The sequence below is a fragment of the Lipophrys pholis genome, assembly GCF_963383615.2.
Source record: "Lipophrys pholis genome assembly, chromosome: 20".
NCBI classification, from domain to species: Eukaryota; Metazoa; Chordata; class Actinopteri; order Blenniiformes; family Blenniidae; genus Lipophrys; species Lipophrys pholis.
Genome location: NC_137648.1, coordinates 19,372,288 through 19,392,261, shown reverse-complemented (window position 1 = coordinate 19,392,261; position 19,974 = coordinate 19,372,288).

Sequence of the window (19,974 nt, the reverse complement as noted above, 5' to 3'; positions counted from 1 at the left end):
TTTTTCACTGTTTATCTATAACAAAGTGAACATCTGCGTACGTGGAGACGGCCTAAACTCCCTGAAGTACTTGGAGCCTCTGACCAGCGTGCCTCCTGCTTGTTCCTCTTATGGGACACCGCCGGCTCAGGCGAGGTTCGTCCGGGACTGTAATGTCTCGCCACCCGCCCTGCTGAGCCGTCATGGCGGACAGGCGTGGCTGTTTGGTTTGTTTGCTCTCCTCACCGCCGCCACAACATAAATACTTAGTGAGAGAGAAGATGAACGGATGGGAGAGGGAATTAGTGTTATTCACTTCACCTGTGGCCTTAATGTTAACGTTGAAGGTGTACTTTATAGTAAATAAACAGAGTTTAAGGCAGGAGTGTCAAACTTTGCTCTTCAGACAAGAATGAGCTGGAGCAGGATGACTGAGTGAAATCATAAGTCAATCTGGTTCGAAATAGTGTAAAATGTCCCAAAGCCATGTTCTATATTTGCAGCCATTTATTTTCTTAAAATATTTCTGCACCCACAAAAACAACAAATGACTTGACCGTGTGTATTTGTCAGCTGTTAAAATCTGCTGAAAGATATAAAACTTGATCTGATACTTCAGGATAATGTTGACACAGGCACACGAGCGCCTGTGGACTCGCGATAAGAAAGCTTGCATTTTCGTTTTCAGAAAAGTTTTACGTTTACACGGCAACGTTTTGAAAACAATGTCTGTTTATGTGGAAACAGTAGAAATGGTTGAGAAATGCTGGAAACGATTAATTTTTCATGCCGAACCACTAGAGGGTGCTGTTTGTTGTGATGAAACCACACACGCACGATGTTCATGGACAGACGACCAATTTCGACTGTTGCTACGGTGACTGACAACTATAAAACTACCTAGAAGTCTCTGCTCTGTCGAAAACTTAAACACGTGTGGAATTTGAAAGATTTAGAAATTAGAATTTAGATTTGACATTTCTCAGAATCTTTTATTTGTTTAGCCATATTTAGCCACATTTTAGTTGTCAACTTTTTTTTACGACAAATTAAATTATTTTAGCGTGTCAGAGGGAAATACTATTTCGGTTCCCTACGTGTGAAAATGTGTAGGTGAACTGACAAATAAAGCGACTTTGACATTGTTTTTTCACAATTTTTAACCATTTCGAGCCGTTTTAATCTTTCACTACTTTCCCTTTTAATCCATTTTAATCATTTTAGCCATTTAGACACGTTTTCACACCAGTAGACAAGAGTGCATTTGTTTGCTGTTGTAAAAAAAAAAAAATAACAACACCGAATCGTCTACTGTCACACAATTTAGTGAACGTTTCAGGGACCCAGGACAGGAACCTGCGTGGCGAACCACCGGGCAATAATTGCATTGGAAACAGGTCAAATCACAGAATCAACTAATCCCAGACAAAGTGGGAGCAGCTGAGTGGAAGGGAGCGTGACTAACCACGAGAGAGGAGAAAAGTCATAGCAAATGAGGAGGTGACTGACAGAGAGCTTGTTTGGACACGTTGAATAATTGAGCATCACTTTGTAATCAGCGGATTGGAGCTTCCAGTCGTGTGCCAGGCCGGTCTGCTGTGTTGCCGCGGGAGCCTTGTTTACGGTCAAACTTCGCTCACACGTGGACCAACAAATCCACTTTTCACTCACAAATCCATCCGCACGAGAGCCGACTGTAACGCCGACTGTTGGTCCTGCGACAAAACAAGCCCTCGGTTTGTTAAAGAACTGGAAACATGAGTCACGGGCATTAACAAGGTCCTTTTAAGAGAAATATCATACATGCGAAAATGAGTCAGAAAGCAAACCTAGCGTCGCCCCGAACCCTGATTCGTTAGGATTTATGACATGAACGTGGCCCAGAAGCGTCGAGGTGACATTTAATGTTCGGCGCCTGAAACACCAGGGACGTGACTGTTTGTTTAACGCTCTGGCATCAAGGGGACATTCGAATTTCCTCATGCAGCTCGATCCAGGTGTAGAACGTCTCGGTGTCCGCGGGAAAACATGAGGCCTGATGTAGAAATCCGTTGTAACTGAGGAATCATCATAATGTTGCCTTATGGTGTCCCCCTCGGCACCGAACCTGAGCCCCCTTTGTTCTGCTCTCGTGTCCGATCCGGTAAACTCACTCTTTCATTCACTTCATAATGATTTCAATCCAAGCAGCCCTGCGATGGCTGAGTGCCCCTCTCCTCGCCATAACGCCCCCACGGTTCAAAGCGCCGCCGTCCCGCCACTCAGGGAGGGGGGGTAAAGAGGCGGATCAAAGCAGGTAATTCAGAGAAGGCGTGGGACACGAACGGGAATCAATCGCAGTCGTCGTTCGACGCACCTGCTCTGTTGTAAACACGTCGGACAAATCAAGCCACTAATCGGGGCGATTTAACGCTTCAGAGCCGCTTCGCCATAAAGCCGACAGTCAACAACCCGGCTGATGTTTCCATTAATGTTCGGCGGCCTGTACGGGGGATTTCACATAGTCAATACACCTTCACGGATTTCTGATCTTTCCTTCAGCACTAAACATAAATCATGAAGCGACTGGAACGCTTCTTAACGGGCAAATCCAGCGTTTTTCAACAAAAAAAAAATGGGGTTAATTAAAGTTTTAAACCCCGACTCGAGGATGTTTTTGTCACAAACATCCTCGAATTAGAATTAATTTTCCAGCTTAGTCGTGGCAGGGTTACCTTGAGAGAGCGTTTTCCCCGGGGCGGTCCTGTGCCATCCTGTTTGAGCAGGGAAATCTTTTGATTCAGACCACAAGCTCGGTGTTTACCCAACACACCGGATGATTAGCGCCACGCTAATGCCAGCCAACTTTTCATTTCTTTTTTTTTTCCCCCCCTCTCCCCAATTTTTTATTTATTTTATTGGCACTGAAGAAGCAAACTTGACTAGAAAAGTCACGTCGTGCGAGCGTGTCCAGGCATTAATGACACACGAGTCAGATTTAAAGCGTCACCGCTAACTCCTCAACTCAAAAGGGTTTTTCCATGTTGTGGGTGTTCCAGTCCTGAGAGAGGTGAAGTGGGTTCATGTTGTTTTTCAGTGTCCAGAGCAAATCGGGGAAAGAAGAAGAAAAAAAAGGTGGAGAGAGAACAAGGTATGACAAATGACTTACGAGGAGAGAGACGAGCAGGAAGAGCTGCTTCCTTCCTCCGTCCATCACGATCACCCTGGGGGCTCCTGGTATTTTTAGCTCTAATCGGAGGGGAAGTGGCACCTCGGGGTCCTCGGAGGTCGCTGGGGGGCAGAGACGGAGCAGTCCTGTGTTTCCTGACCCACGTAGACTCGACACCCGGGGCCCTGTGGGACGCCACAGATGGGGTCAAAGGGCACAACCACACAGCGTGCAGAACGGTTTGAACAGGAGACTGATGAAGACATATTTTATCATTGAGGTTTTTAGTTGGATTGTTTTGTCTTGATTTTCGAGGAACTGATGTCAAAATGAATCTTTTGATGAAAGTTTTGTGTACAGTGAATTCCTCATCCTATATGCATCTTGTAAATACGACATTTATCTTTAATTCCTCTGAAATTCATCTTGTGCGAATTGACATTGGAAGAAATTTGTCTCCAAGTATTTATGCCATATTCATTCTCACTCAAACCCACAGCCAAGTGCCAAGATATCTTGTGCAAAATGCCAGTTACTGTAATTTCATACTTAAGATTTGCTTGGATAATTGATAGTCAGGGAGCCATCGTCTTAAATGCTAAATTGTGAAGGACAATATCTGTGATCTGGTTGATATGGTGAAATGATGGGGATATTACATGTCTTTTATTCATTTATTTGTATTTTTACTGATCGTTTTGTTAACTATTTTTCCCTTTATATTTTTATTTTACTTTATTTCCAAATATTTAATACTAAATATATATATTTTTTAATTACGTTGTTTTTGTTTTTTTTAATTAATTCTTTTTTTCATCTTGGTATTATTATATTTTATTATTTATTTCATTTTATTTAATTTAATTAAATTTTATTCATATGCCTGTGTATGATTTTTATTTGATTATTTATCATAGATTTATGCTGATCGTTCCACCGCTTAACACAGTAGGATAGTAATTCAGTAACTGTTGGCTTGTTTGAGAAAAAAAACTATAAGCTTAAAGTTTAAAAAAAGAAAGAAAAAAGAATTGCTTTGATAACAGTGAAAAACAGACATTTTCATTAATTTAATTATTAAAATGCTCATAATGGATTTTGGTCTTCAGACGATTGATATGGTTTATTCATAGCTGAGCTTTACTTAATATTCCACTTTAACAATTATGAAAGTGGAGCAAAGATCATCATAAATACCACGACTCTGCAACAAATCAAAGAATTTGTGTTTTGTTCAGCGAACAAACCAAAATCCATCCTCTCTGTGGTTCTCTACATTTCCCTCCTCGAATGGAAATCTTTCTCTATCAGGTTTGGATCTTTGTGGACGTCCAAAAACATTTGTCCAAATGTTTCCAGATCGTCGTCAGTCGCGGCAGATCTCCTGTCATTAGCCACCGCAGCACGCGGCTCGTGTTACTGCGTAATGCAGCTACTGGAAACCTTCACACCCGACATCTCGTTTACTCTTTTGGAAAGTCAAAAACTTTATTTCTAACCCCCCCCCCCCCCCCCCCCCCCCCCCCCACTAACACATGTACGCAGTCATGCTTAAAGTATGAACGAACAATTTCATCAATCTGTTGGAAGATCCGAGCGCTAATCTCTAATCCAGAAATGACAAATTAGAGGCAGACTTCTGTTTCCAGCTGCGCCGTCTCTCTGCCCTTTATGTTTTCTTCTCAACAGAGAATCCCCGTCCCAGATCCTCTGGTTAGGAAAATGTTTAGCGGTCGAACCTCGCTTCCTGTAATTACTCCATTATTTGCGTCCCACTGGCGGAGGGAGACGGTGGGGCAGAGGACGCCTGTGTTACAGCCGGGGGATTTAGTGCAGAATGTGAGACATGCGAAATGTGCATTCCCCACCGCTGACATGAACGCAGCGTCCGGTCGGGGCTGCTGCCAACGTCACTGCAGTTTATGCCCCTTTAAAGCAGGACTCAGGCGATTAGGACGGATTGATGCGAAGCCCGGCTGCTGAATGACTGTGGTTACGTCTGATCTCGGAAGGATCGCCCTCCCACGCACACACAGCGGTCATGTCGGCGCACTTTTAATGGAGTGGTCAGTCGGAGCGAGCGAGAGCAGCCAGCCAAAGCAGAATCTCTATTGGGTTAAAGCAGGCATTAGCGCCGGTTCTGTCTCGAGCCTCAGACTGCGTCTCGAGCCGCCGAGCGCCGAAAAACGAGCACAGACCGGCCAACAGTAGCCACCCATCATAACTTAATCGGATTGATTGATGCGAGTTGCTCTCCAGCTTATTCGATCTAATTTTCCTGGAGCCAGGCACACGGGAGAGGATCTGCAATACGATTGGTTCTGTTTTGATCCGTCTCGCTTTCTGCAGACTTCACCAAGAGGATGTGGAGGCAGGAGCTGTGCAGGAATGTTTAGTCGAGGTGGGATTCAGAGACACTAAGGCCACGTCCACACGTACCCGAGTTTTTACAAAAACTGATATTTCCCCCTCTACGTTTACAAAACAAAAATCTCCATTGACACGGACCCGCATATACACCTGGTGCAGAGCTGCTCCGAGCCGCCAAACCTGTAGGGGGCAGTGTAACGAGAAGCATAAAGCCACGATAGCCAATCAGAATCCTGGGGAAAAAATGTCACAAATTGTGACTTAAATCTCCACTTTAGATGCAAACGGACTTTTTCAAAAGCCGCGTTTACACGTACCCGGGTATTTGAAAAAACTGTGATATATCTCTGTGTTTGGGCCGCGTATTTACACATAAACGTAGCAACGACTCACCACAAACGATGAGTCCTGAAAACTCCAGTTGCATCTAAAGGGGGGTGGGCGGAGATTTACGTCACAAAAAGTGACGTCGTGTTTTTTTTCCAGGATTCTGATTGGCCATCATGGCTTCATGCTTCTCATTACACTGCCCCCTACAGGTTTGGCATGCTCATAGCAGCTCTGAACCAGGTATATATGTGGGTCCATGTCAATGAAGATTTTCTTTAAAACATAGAGGGGGGAAATATCCGGCTCGAGTTTTCATCGATCATCATTTGTGGAGATTCGTAGCTGCATTTATGTGTAAATGAAATTAACTCAGATAAATATCACAGTTTTTTAAATGCAATTCAAGTCTATTCAACTTTATTTATATAGCACCAAATACACACACAGTCATTTCTAGGTGTAGAGAGAAACCCAACAAATACCCAGGTACGTGTAAATGTGGCCTAAGGTTATGCTCGACACCGAACCTGGGCATTATCCTGGGTTTTGGTCCATTGGATTAGTCTGGTAGTATTTCACACGGTACGCCAATGTCGCGAGGGTTTACTTACAAGTTGAAAGAAAAGACACTTGGTTTTCATGGAGTTTTTATGACAGCACAAATGAAGTGTCATGCTTGTACGAAAGGACTCAAAATCACTTCTTTTAGCAACGAACAGGGAAACACCAGGAATGTAGGAACGGTGGAGAGGCAACTGAATCTCAGAGAACATGAAGAATCACAGAGAAAACACTGAATTGCAGAGAGCAAACAATAATCCCAGGGACACACAAACTGGCAACGAGACAGAAGTGAAGCCAAGCTTAGAGAGCAGCCACCGGGTGCAGACGATCACACACTCAGGACCAGGTGAAGCACATCAGGGCAACAGAGTCAGACTTCAAACTAAAACAGGAAACAGAAAAGACAAAAAAAATGCTCTTTGTATTTTGAAAATGTACAAAACTTAAATCGGACTTTACCTTGAGAATTTGAGCGATTTGTTCGGACTTGACGGTCCAACTTCATAACTCCAGGAGCCAATTCTTCTAATATTGCTTTCATTTGTTGAAGTGACATATCTCAGTTTTATCGTCACGCTGGGAAAAGAAAACTGTTTGTCCTTCTAACTGTGTCTTCATAAATAATTGTACCAGCGGCGAAAGAGGCCGCCATTGTATATTGTGTATAGTCTACATCCCCAACTCTTGTTTCAGTAAGAAACACAAAGATTGAGAGGCTGTTTTGACATGGAAAAGCCAAGAAAACCATCCGTGAGATAAACAGTCCAAAACATCCTTTTGAGTTTGTCGCCGGTCCAAATCCTTCCCTCCTCCACGTCCACGGTCAAACCCAACCCGAGCCCAACATAATCACAGAGCGCTCATATAAATTAGTAAGCACTCACTCGAACTGTTAAACTCTGGTTGACATCTGGGAGCGTTGTTAAAATGCTCCGCATATAGACAAAAGAGCTTTTCTCTTTTTATGTGTGTTTACACAGGGCGTTAGCATGTGTACGTCTGGGTAAACAGAGCCGACTGCTTCAGCGCGGCGACAGCAAAATTCACATGTCAACTGTCAAACTTCTTCTTTTACCAGAGGTGTAAAATAGTGGCTGGCAGAGAGCGGACAAAAGAAAACTGATCTGCCAGCACTCGAGTAACGAAGTATCTCCCGCCGCGGCTTTTGTGCCGACTCCCACAATGGTCCGTGTGATATGGATCCCCCTCAGACGGGCAAAGTGGCCGGCCATTGTGCGAGGCGAGCATACAGGATCCAAAGACAGGCTCTCCCCTCAATGCGGTTTGCGGTAATTATGATATAATTTTTCCTGAGGATTTCAGCAGGTCTTCTCACTTTACTCAAAGGGACTGGAATTGGACTGGAGGTGGGTGGTGAAAGCCGCGGTGCTGGAGGGTGTCGGGATTTCACAACAGCTTTTGGAGACGCCGATATATGGCCTCGTTCTAATGGGAAAGTTTGCCTATTTTGATAAATCTGCTTATATAGCAGAGAAAAGCCCCATTTACAGTACATGACAGTTCAAGTGAAAATGCATAGTTTTTGAGTTTACAATGCACAAACAAAAATGTATAAACAATGCCTTTTCACTTGAAACGACCTGTCACAAGCACCTCAAATGTTATTAAAAAATAAATAAATAAAAAATACTGTAATTCATGTCATGCATAATTGCCCCTACACTATTAAAGGAAAAGTATTTTGCCAGGCCCATAATTTCATAATGGAATCAAAATGTAACAAGTTGTAACATTTTGGGCAAAATGTTTTTATGTTTTGGGCTCAGAATCTTGTTACATTATTGACCAGTTGTTAATATATATATATATATATAACAATTTGGGTTGTTGTTACATATCGGGTACTAACAAGGCCAAAAAAGGCACACCCTGGATATTCAATTCAATTCAACTTTATTTATATACCATCTAATACAACAATGTCGAGGCACTTTGACAAAGAAAAACCCGTTTCAAAAACAACCAACAGCACCAACTCGTGGCCTGGCATGCTAACTACATCGTATTCAAAGTTTCTGCAGCTTTCATAGAAACAAATATGGTTTTCAAAATTAAATGAAAATATAAAAACGATGCATTTTTGTTTGAAATATATATATATTATTTTTTTTTCTTTTCTTTTTTTCATCAACAGAAAATCAACAGAATTAAGGGCAAACATGGATACGATTGTGAATATAGTCATTAATATATATGTAGGTAACTTTTTGTCCTCCTTTCCAGCCCAGTCTTTTTCACAGGGTCCCTAAAAAGAAAGCTAGATTAATAAAACTCCCTTGTTGCCCGTTACTGGACCCAATCTTTTTGCAATATGTCCCCATCCAGTCGTGTTGTGTCAATATTGTGTTGCCTTTTGAACAAAGAGCGAATGCATTCCTGGAATCCATGGCGGCTATAAATACGGCCGTACCTTGGAGGGATCGTCCTCCGTGCGCCACTATCAGAAGTTCCTGCATGCAAACTGACATCATGCAGACTCGAACTCTCCACAAACCCTGAATGACATCATCCAGCCACAAGCTGCGACAGGAGGACGAGCGCCCTGCAGCCTGCAGCCGCTTCCAGCTGTTTACACAATACGTCTCTCCGATGGATTGATAGCAGACCCAACGTCCTTCTCCTGCCTGCTTTTTTGCACGACAGGGGGGTGGGGGGGGCAACATGGGACCGGGAAGGGCCCCGACCCAGGCCTGGAGAGACGACCGGTGTTTACCCACTACAGTTGCACACGATAGCAGATCTCCGCGGTTCCACGTCAACAAGGAAAGCGAGAGCGCCAGTCTATTGATCCCCTCCGCGGGGAGAGATAAGCTGTCGCCACTCATGAAGTCATTTCATAGTTTACGCTGAGGGGACAGAGCCCGTCTATGTGGACTGTACATACACTCGCCTGTTATGTCGACGCTAATAAAAAAGAAGAGAGACGGAGCAGAAGTGAGCTCTGTGGACGTACCGCAGTCTTAAATCATATTGTTCTGCTTCATTATTGCACTAATTGATCGGAAGCACATTTAAGCACATTTTCATTTGGTTGTCTGACTCAGATAAATATGAATCCACCACTGAAAGTAGTTCCAACAACCACATGAGCGCTGCAAGATGAAAATGAATCCGCACAGTGGAGTCGAGGTTAACACTGTGACTTCACATGCTACTTTCTCCCTGTGTGGTTTGAAGCCTAATCCATAATACGAGGGTCTTGTTATTGAGGGTTTTTTTCTTTTTTTTTTAACAAGCTTTATGACGACATCATCAATTTCAGGTGTGCTGAAGTACAGAGGAATCTAAAACATACAGGACCAGAGTAGGACACCCCTCGCCGAGTGACCATAGTTTATATTAGGCCACATTTGCATGATTCTACGAACGTTTTCAAGTGAAAGCAGAAAATTGTCCTCGTGTTTTGAGAGTCGGTGCTCGGAGCCACTAAAAAGGCGGAACGTTTTGAAGACGCTGTGACACTGCTTCTTTGTAGACGCGGGAGAATGCAACTGTTCTAAAACGCTGCAACTGCTAATGGGCTTTTACCGAGTGTCGCTCTAATTTTATAAAATTATGATGTGGAGAGCAGATTCATCAACAATTTGCTGTTGGAACCGAGTTAGCATTACTAGCATGATAGCCGTTAGCTCATATCGATGCCAACAAGGTCGGTCAGGTAGCTACATCACTGTGTGGAACACTGAGCAGGGAGCGTCTCCATAGCAACACATGCTGATCTCATTTGATCTCCGCTCTCATCCGCTTTGTATGGGAATTTTCTTTTGTGGTTTTGGGGGATTTATTGGAAAACGGTTTGCTGTTAACGTCCCAAAGTCTAATTGATTGGTCCTTGGATGACGACAAATCATCCCTGGAGATTTCATGTAATTCGGGTTAACAGTTTTTGCAAAGTTGATTACATACATACATACACTCATAAACACTTACATGCATACATACCAATAAATATATAAATACACGGAGACAAAAACAGAACCTTCTCGGCCAACTTTGGCGAAGTAATCAGCAAGCATGAAAATAGAGGAGCATCGTAAGAAGAACAATATTTACTCCAGAGTGTCATGACTCCCAGTCCAGTGTTCTGCCACTGCTAATATTATAACGTTTTGTTCTCTGCGAGCAAGTGTGTTGTTTCATTAGAACAAACCACCAACAGCGCCCACTCGTGGCTCGCCATGAAAACTACGTTTCTGTTTCCGTGTAAACTTGCATTTTTTGGTTGCTGTGGAAACGCCCAAATCTTTCAGAAGCGAACATGCAAAAATGATGTGTTTTCACTTCAAACATGCGATCGGGTCCTAAATGTGGATGATCAGTTTCACTGCTTGTTAAAACCAGTTCGTCTCCAAGTGCAGGTCGGCCTGGCTCACCATCAGAAACCTGCTTTTCCTGCAACAAAACTTTAAAGGCGCTGATGTTTGGAGAGGCCTCAAAGTACATTAAGGCCAACAAGTCCAGCCATTCATCAAAGCAGATTATGGATTCATGCTTGTATTATTCTACAGCAGAAAATAGTTCCTGCCAAATGCATCGAGTAGGCCCGGTTCACTTCTGAAACTTTATTCGGTGAAAACTAAAACTTCTGGACCCATGAGTGAATCGCAGTTTCGGAGGCATGTGTGGGTTTTTGTGCAGACCCCAGTTATTCCTCGACTTTCAAAGCTGTAACCAGAGTGTGTCTGAGGGGCGGAGGGCGGGTGTTTAGACGTGACGGCTGACTTTCCCTTACCTTGTTCTCCTCACTCGTCGCCTTCATTTCCAGTTTCCGTTGCAATGCCTAAGGTGAGCTTTTACAAAAAACCCAAACCCGTATCAGATGTCTTTTAAATTGCAAGCCAAGTATTACACTGAAAGACAGGCACCAGGATGTCCCTTCTTCTTCTTCTTCTTCTTCTACGTGTTTATTTTAGACGTGTTAAACAGCCGCAAGGCAAAATCAGCTCTGTGATAACACGTCTGTACCGTCTCCTCCCGGCTCAGACTGAAAGAGCAGGATGACTTGACAGCGGCAGGGCCACCGAGAGTCAGAAATCCATCTATGGATCTGAGAGTCCTGTTAACGCCCCCCCCCCCCCCCCCCCCCCCAAATCAATTCTGTGCAGGGGCTTTTATTGACTCAGGTAAAGGGGGCTTGTGATCCAGCAGTCAATGTCTGCGTCTGCACAGGCGGGAGGAGGGGGGAGGTGGCGTTGGAGATGTACCAATGTGTGTGTGTGTGTGTGTGTGTGTGTGTGTATGTGTGTGTGTGGGGGGGGGGGGGGGGGGCACTAATGCTACTGACGGGTCGGGGGACTTGTACATGTATGAATGGGCCTGTCGCGAAGTATACATGGATACATACTATATTGGTGAAACCGTGTGTGTGTGTGTGTGTGTGTGTGTGTGTGTGTGTGTGTGTGTGTGTGTGTGTGTGTGTGTGTGTGTGTGTGAGGAGCTGAGCAGGCAGGCCCGGGCCTCAGGGTGCTGAGGGGCAGACATCGATTATCAGGCACTGTGGAGCCGCTGGTCTGTCTCCACTGGTGGGAGGAAGAAGGCTGGGCCGGTCTGTACCATTTGGGGGGGGGGGGACTGCCCAGGGGGGGTGAATGTAATGATGATTGGGGTGGGGGGGGGGGTGGTAGATGAGGGTGGGGGGGGTGTCTCTTCCTGCTTCTTTAATGATTAAAGGAGGATGTGACACCCTCCCTGGAGCCGGGCTGCTTTAGTGGGGACTGTCCTGCTGTCCCACACCTGGACAGACAGACACACACACACACACACACACACACACACACACACACACACACACACACACACACACACACACACACACACACACACACACACACACACACACACACACACACACACACACACACACATATACACACACACACACACACACATACTCTTTTCCAGGTTTGCCCCACCAACCTCATTAGGTAACTGCTGGAAAGCTGCAGCCCACATATGAGTTTGGCAGAAAAATTAGAAACACAAAAATTATTATTAAACTTATTCTGGATTATTATCTTGTACAAGTAGTCTAACATAATAACATGGCCCATCAGTGCAGCTTCAGGTCAAATATCCGTTACCTGCTCACTCTTCAAGATGTTGTACTTCCCTTTAGAAGTGTGTGCGTGTATATATATATATATATATATATATATATATATATATATGTATATATATATGTTATTATGTCAACATGCTCTGCCATCATTAATGACCCGGTTTGTTCATTTGTGCTTTTATCCCCACATATTCTCCACATTAAATCCACCGATATGTCACATTTAACACATTTACAGTGTTATTACTCTGAAATAGGAGTTTTAAAAGCAGACGCAGTCGTGACCCCCGGGTTGGAAGCCGTTCTGTAGTTATCCTGGTGATATGTGGGCCGGAAACTTTAAAGCAGGTTTGGTCACTCAGCCTCTCTGCAGGTCCCCGGGGTCCAGTCGTGGTGCCAGCCGCCCCCACCCACCCACCCAGTCTCCTGCAACCCTTTGATCAATAGCCTCGTCTCCGCCCCCCCACCACCCACCTCCAGCTCCTCAGATCAGCCTCTCTAACCCCTCCATGACTGCTGGCTCATTAAAAATACATCCAAACGACATCGATCTTCCTCACTCTTTTCTTTTACTTTCAACGAATCTCTTGTGCTGCGTCATGATGAGGAACAGACCAACAGCGTAGGCCTCGTGAGAGAAAACATCACTTTTTTAGAAACGCTCTATTTTCTGATTATTAGAGGAAGCAGATGCTCTATAATCTGGATGTTAAGGGAGGAAGATGCTCTATAATCTGGATGTTAGAGGAAGAAGATGCTCTATAATCCAGATGTTAGAGGAGGAATATGCTCTATAATCTGGATGTTAGTAGGCAGAATATACTCTATAATCTGGATGTTAGAGGAGGAAGATGCTCTATAATCTGGATGTTAAAGGGGGGAGATGCTCTATAATCTGGATGTTAGAGGAAAAAGATGCTCTATAATCCAGATGTTAGAGGAGGAATATGCTCTATAATCTGGATGTTAGAGGAGGAAGATGCTCTATAATCTGGATGTTAGAAGAAGAAGAAGAAGATGTTCTATAATCTGGATGTTAGAAGAGGAAGATGCTCTATAATCTGGACGTTAGAGGAAGAAGATGCTCTATAATCTGGATGTTAGTGTACAGAAGATGCTCTATAATCTGGACGTTTGGCCATTTAATCAAAATAATCAGGGGTTTGCAGCCGATTGACAACATTCAGCGTGCTCTTCTTTAAAAAGCTCCTAAATTCAGATTCAAAAGGTTCAACGGGCCAAATGTTCATATCTTGATGGTGGGAGGGAGTTCTAGAAGTGGGGGTGGTCCTGAAATATTTGTATCTCAAGTTTCTTGAAAGCAACAACAAAGAAAAGCAGCTCTTAGAAAGGGAAGTTAACTTCGGCTGCTTAGGCCTCATCATTACTGTGTATGGCTCCATGCTAATGCTATTGCTAATTACAATCACGTTACGATCAGGAAGACTGCGTTAGTTCAGGACATAATTAAAAGTAACGAGTAATATATTACAAAGTTCTTATATATTACCATGAAACGCACAAGGTTTTCTAATGATTTCCAGTCAGCTGTGAAGAGACGAGAGCTCTCCAGGTTTAAAATATGTTTTCGTGACAAACGCTACACATTCTTTCCCCCACTTTTGTTAGATGTCAGTTTCTCCATCTGATTGGGGGCGACATTCCTCTGGGAGATAATGGAGTGTAACTGAAGGCTGCCGGCTCGCTCCGAGCTCTCAGAACGAGTCCGTACAGGCCGCCTGTCTGCATCCCGGCAGTCACGCCGACCTCACAGAGCGATGAGCCGATAGCCGGCCGGCTGCACGGCGGTGACAGTCCGGTCCTGCTCACACAGTCACACGCACCACCTCTCATTCCCGTACAAACGCTCCAGTAGCATTTTAGCTATGTTGTCTCCACGGTAAGAGCTACACTTCCATGAAGTCAATACAGATTTGTGAAAATGACAATCGCTTCACCAGCATGTTGATTGTCTCAATAGTAAAAGTTAAACTACCCAGAAGCGACTATGGATAGCTAAAAATGCTAAATGCCCCCGTCAGCATGTTAGCTATGCCGTGTCCATGCTCGGAGTAACTGAAAACTCAACTTTTCAAAAATGGTCCTTTTGCGTGGAAACGAGGGAAGATGCAGGTTTTTGAAAATTCGCCATCTACGTGTAGCTAACTAGCATGTTAGCTATGCCGTCTCAACAGTGACATTTTATCTTCCCAGACGTGGATATAGATTACTTAAAATGATAAATGCTCCATTAGCATATAACACATATGATTTTATGCTAAAAGTATGTGACAAACACTTTATAGACTTAATGTTCTGATAGCAGTCAAGCTACGTGCTAACAGAGAGTTAGCAAACAAAATACCAGCGGGATCAGAGATAATCTGTTTGGATCAACTGTTAATTAAGAAATAGGCCGTTTCCTAATATGTGTACTTGTGTGTACTTGTCGGAGACCAAGTTCTGATCGAAGTCACGCCGAGTACCCATGAAGTACCCGGATGTGTACTCGCTCCGCTCGAGGATGCATCAAGACTGGACTTTTGTGGACTTGTGAGGCCACATTACCCACAATGCGTTCGGCAAGTAATTCCAAAAGTCTGCACTTCAGAAGTATGCGTGTACATACTCGCGTACTTGTTTGTTGGAGAGAACATAAACTTGTAATAGTCATGCAGTAGCATGGTTCACTCCTGTGTTTGATATCATAAAGATGAAAGAGACCAGTAAGTAGATGAAAAGAGTGACGGGCGATGTTAAAATCCTCCTTTTACAATGAGAAAAAGAACCACCCTTAAAACAAGTACTCTCTAAATCAGTCCACCAGAGCGAGGCCGGAGTACTGCGCTCTCATTGCATAACCAGCTGAACAGAAGCAGGTCCAAAGCGCCACCGCGGCCCGTCGACCTGATCTCTGGACTAATCCCACCTTGATCCGCCGGGCCGCAGGTAAGCCTGACCCGGGGTTATCTCCCAGACGGAAAAATGTGGGGATTCCTCCTCTGTTGTTCCAGATTTAAGCGCCGCTGATGATTCAGGATCACGGAAACCCTGGAAATGTTCTCCACTCAGCAGTTACTCGTCTAAGATCTTATAGTAGTTCTTTCACAAGACGTTTTGGGTGTGTTGAGTTTGGTTCAGTGTTGGGAAATCCAAATCATTTCGTTTTTGCTCCTTTATTGGATCAGACGCCACACGTACATTTGAAATTTGTCTCAACCAGGAAGGATTGTCATTTTAATTATTGGCACTGCCAGAAAAAAGAAACTGAGGTCCTGTTTATACAACAACAATTCTATGAAAACAAGTTTCTGCATTTTTGTTTTAGAAAGGTTTTGCGTTTGTACAAAAAATACACATGTCTTCACACAGAAACAGCAGAAATGCTGAAAATGGTGTAGTTAGTATGTCAGGCCACCAGTTGGTGCTGTTGGTAAAAAAAAATTATTAATGAATAAAAAAAAAAAAAAGAAATGTAATCTCAGAATTGATTGCCATTGAATGAACATTTTTGAGAAAACTAAATAATTTAGAAATTAATCAGATTATTGTAGAACATGTAACACATATTGTAAAAGTGGAGTGTGTGTCAAGTGATCTCTGGATTACTCATTTAGATGAGTGTATTTGCTTTGTTTATTTTTTTTGTACATGTTCGAAAAGAAATACAATTCTAAGACTATTTAATAAAAAAAAAAAATATTATTTATTTATTTATTTATTATGTAATTTATGTTGGCCCTAATTCACTTCTGCACATATCAACTAGGATTTGTCCAATTTTAAAATAACAAAAAATAAATAAATAAAAAAAGATTAATCGCAAACAATTCTCTCGAAAGAAGAAACATGTACAATTTTAGGACCTTGATTCCTGGATTAAGAAGTAAAGTGGTGTCCGTTTGATATCTGATTACACAGCTCAGAATGATTTTGCAGCAGTTGTGAGACATTTGAAAAGCATTTTTAGACAAAATAATAGCGTCTGGTCTTCATTGTCGTGTTTAATAGTAGAAAAAAGAAAACCCTCCAGTATAAACTGCTACTTGTGACTCCATTAAACAGGCATTAGTGCGGTTTCCAGTAGAAGAATTGTTTCTTGACAGTGATCTGATGCAGTTTTCTGTCAGTAATTGAGCGGTTTATACGCGTACCGGGCCGATCACAAACGCCCCCCGAAGAACAAAAGCAGTGGAAAGGAGCTAATGGCCGCTGATGAATGGAACTGACCATGCAGGACAAAGAGCTCAGCCCAGACAGGACCCTCAGGTGAGAGATGTTAAGGGGGGGGGGGGGGGGGGGGGGGGGGGGCTCCGGGGCTGCAGGGAGCCGTGAACACAAGCTCAGCAGAGGGAGCTCTTTCCTCCGTCTGTGTGTAAATGTGTGTGTGTGAATGTGTGCGTCCATGCATGCCAGGCTGCAGTCTTAAAATTACAAGGTACGTTCAAGGAAAACAAACATCTGCAACTGCTTTGCAGTTTTGGGGGGATTTAAAGCTTCGTTCATCCACCCATCCCCGCCCCCCCCCCACCCCAGTGAAAGCGCCCCCTGTGGAGAACGAGAGTGGTGCAGGTTCATGGGGCTCTCATTAGGCACAGCTTTGGCTCCATAGTCTTCCAAATGAAATAATAAAAAAATATAAAAAAAACCTAAACAGCAGCTCCCACAGACCCTACAAAGACGAAACCTTTGGCCAACCCCTTCGCTTCATATGTGAAACATACACACTCATCACAAGTCTTCGACATGGCGAATACCAGTGGCCACATACATCAAAAATAATGGACTGGTTGTTTTCCTTCTGATCCACAGAATGGAGATTTTTCTAGCCCTTCATAAAGACTCTTTTTTTTCTCAATCGGAGTCTGGAGCCGATCCAGAGTCAAGAAACCTGATCCTCATCCTGGTTTTTCCGCGTCCGCCAGAAACGACCTGTTCCCAAGAGCTCGGGTCTTTGAATGCCACACACTCCAGCTCACACACACACACACACACACACACACACACACACACACACACACACACACACACACACACACACACACCCACACACACACACGCACACACACACGCACACGCACACGCACACGCACACGCACACACAAAAGGGTAGTTAGAGTCTCGCCCCACGCTTGTTACTGCAGGATTTTCCCTCTACACGTCTACCTGTCGCTGCCATCATTCCCGCAGGAATCCCGTGCGTCCGTTGGCGCTGTGGGAGGGGTCGCCTGGAGGTGATGAGGGCAGCGCGTTTCCATGGCGACGGTAATGAGCGAACGAGGTCGAGTGCGAGGACCCGGGGCTGTGAATGTGCTCCCGTGCCTCCCTTTGTCCCCCATAACAGTGGAAATTAAGGGACGCAGGAACAACAGGATTGAGTACACATGACCTATTGAGGGTCCGGCGTGGGCAGGGGGAGGGAGGGGAATGGGCGGGGGGGGGGGGGGGTTGCGTCACTTTGTAGGGATGCCACTCCCATCGTTGCTTCCTCAAGACATCCTGAACTTGACGGAGACGTCTCCTCCCGAAAACCTCCGGATCAACATTTCCATTCAAACATTTACCCCCCCCCCATACACACACCCAACCCCCCCTTCCCCCCCTTCTCCTCCTCCCTCTCCGCTGACTGCCCTGACTTGAAGTGACAGCACTTCTCATTAAGTACGAAACACCGGTCACATGCGAAATTGACCCCGCAAGTGTTCTGGCTCACTCTGTCCACAGAAGTCCCCCCCGAGCCCCAGAGGTGTCAGGTAGGGAGGGGCACCAGGCTTTCACTCCTAATCAGGTGGATTTGGTGGATGTTTATGTGGACTTCTTGTTATGGGCAGTTTTTCCGCGAATATCCGCATCAGCAGACCAGTTTTCTTTTAAGACCTTAAGAAAGGCCTTGTGTTCTTGGGGTTTTTTGTTCCAACTTCCCTTGTGATTCGAGTCCGAATCACATCAGAAGTATTTTACTGTTAGTAGTGCCGTTGAGCTTTGGATCTAAAACCAGGATTTTAGAGATTGCTGTTTCAAGATGTGGTCAAAATCAATGTGTGTTAGAAAACCATGATTCATTATCAATTTATAGATTCAACAAACGATATGGAACCAAACACAACACGGTCATTTCAATTCCACATGAGCAAGTAGAGAAGACTGTGGAAAGGAAAAAAAAACACTTTTAACAAGAAGAAACCTGCAGAACCAGACTCATAAAGACTTTCTGAAGAACCAGACTCAAAAAGACTTTCTGCAGAACCAGACTCATAAAGACTTTCTGAAGAACCAGACTCAAAAAGACTTTCTGCAGAACCAGACTCATAAAGACTATCTGCAGAACCAGACTTATATGAAGACTTTCTGCAGAACCAGACTTATGAAGACTTTCTGCAGAACCAGACTCATATGAAGTCTTTCTGCAGAACCAGATTCATAAAGACTTTCTGCAGAACCAGACTCATAAAGACTTTCTGAAGAACCAGACTCAAAAAGACTTTCTGCAGAACCAGACTCATAAAGACTATCTGCAGAACCAGACTTATATGAAGACTTTCTGCAGAACCAGACTCATATGAAGTCTTTCTGCAGAACCAGACTCATAAAGACTTTCTGAAGAACCAGACTAAAAAAGACTTTCTGCAGAACCAGACTCATATGAAGTCTTTCTCCAGAACCAGACTTATATGAAGACTTTCTGCAGAACCAGACTCATATGAAGTCTTTCTGCAGAACCAGACTCATAAAGACTTTCTGAAGAACCAGACTAAAAAAGACTTTCTGCAGAACCAGACTCATATGAAGACTTTCTGCAGAACCAGACTCATAAAGACTTTCTGCAGAACCAGACTAGGGGGGAGACAGGTTGTGTGGAATGATTCAAACCCAGGTTCAGGCAGGGATTCTCTTTTCAGAACTCAAAACAAACATATCCGCGCATGTAAATATAAATATACAAACTGACCTCACGTCACCTGCGACGCACTAATTTAATTCAGCCAAAACAAACATGGCCGCCTCACTTCTTTAAAGTCCGACTCTTTCACATAGTTTAATACTCGCCGTGAAAAATACCTCGAAGGAAAACTCTCAGATCTGCTTCATTTTGCTTGTCGTCGCTCGCAGGCCACGAGGATGACCCACCGAGAAACGCGATACTCCGGGATGGAAGGTATCGCTTACGCCCTCCGATGGTTATCAAACTCTCTGACACGGCGTGAGAAAAGACGTCTTCTGATTTTCATCAAGACTCCGGCTCCGTGGCCCCGGGTGACCCCCCCCCCCCGTCCCCGCCCGTCTTCAGTCTGTGTGGATGTTTTGTGTAAAGTGACGGCTCACGGACATGTTTCCATGTTACTCATTAGGAAAAAAGCCAAAACAGCCACTATTTACGTCTCCAGATCCAGTGGAACAAAGTTTCATGGACACAATAAGTGTAAATAGAGGCGCCAGCGGCAAAGTAACACAAATAAAAGTGTTAGTCGTCGGCGTACGTGAAGGTCGTTGGGAATGGAAGGAG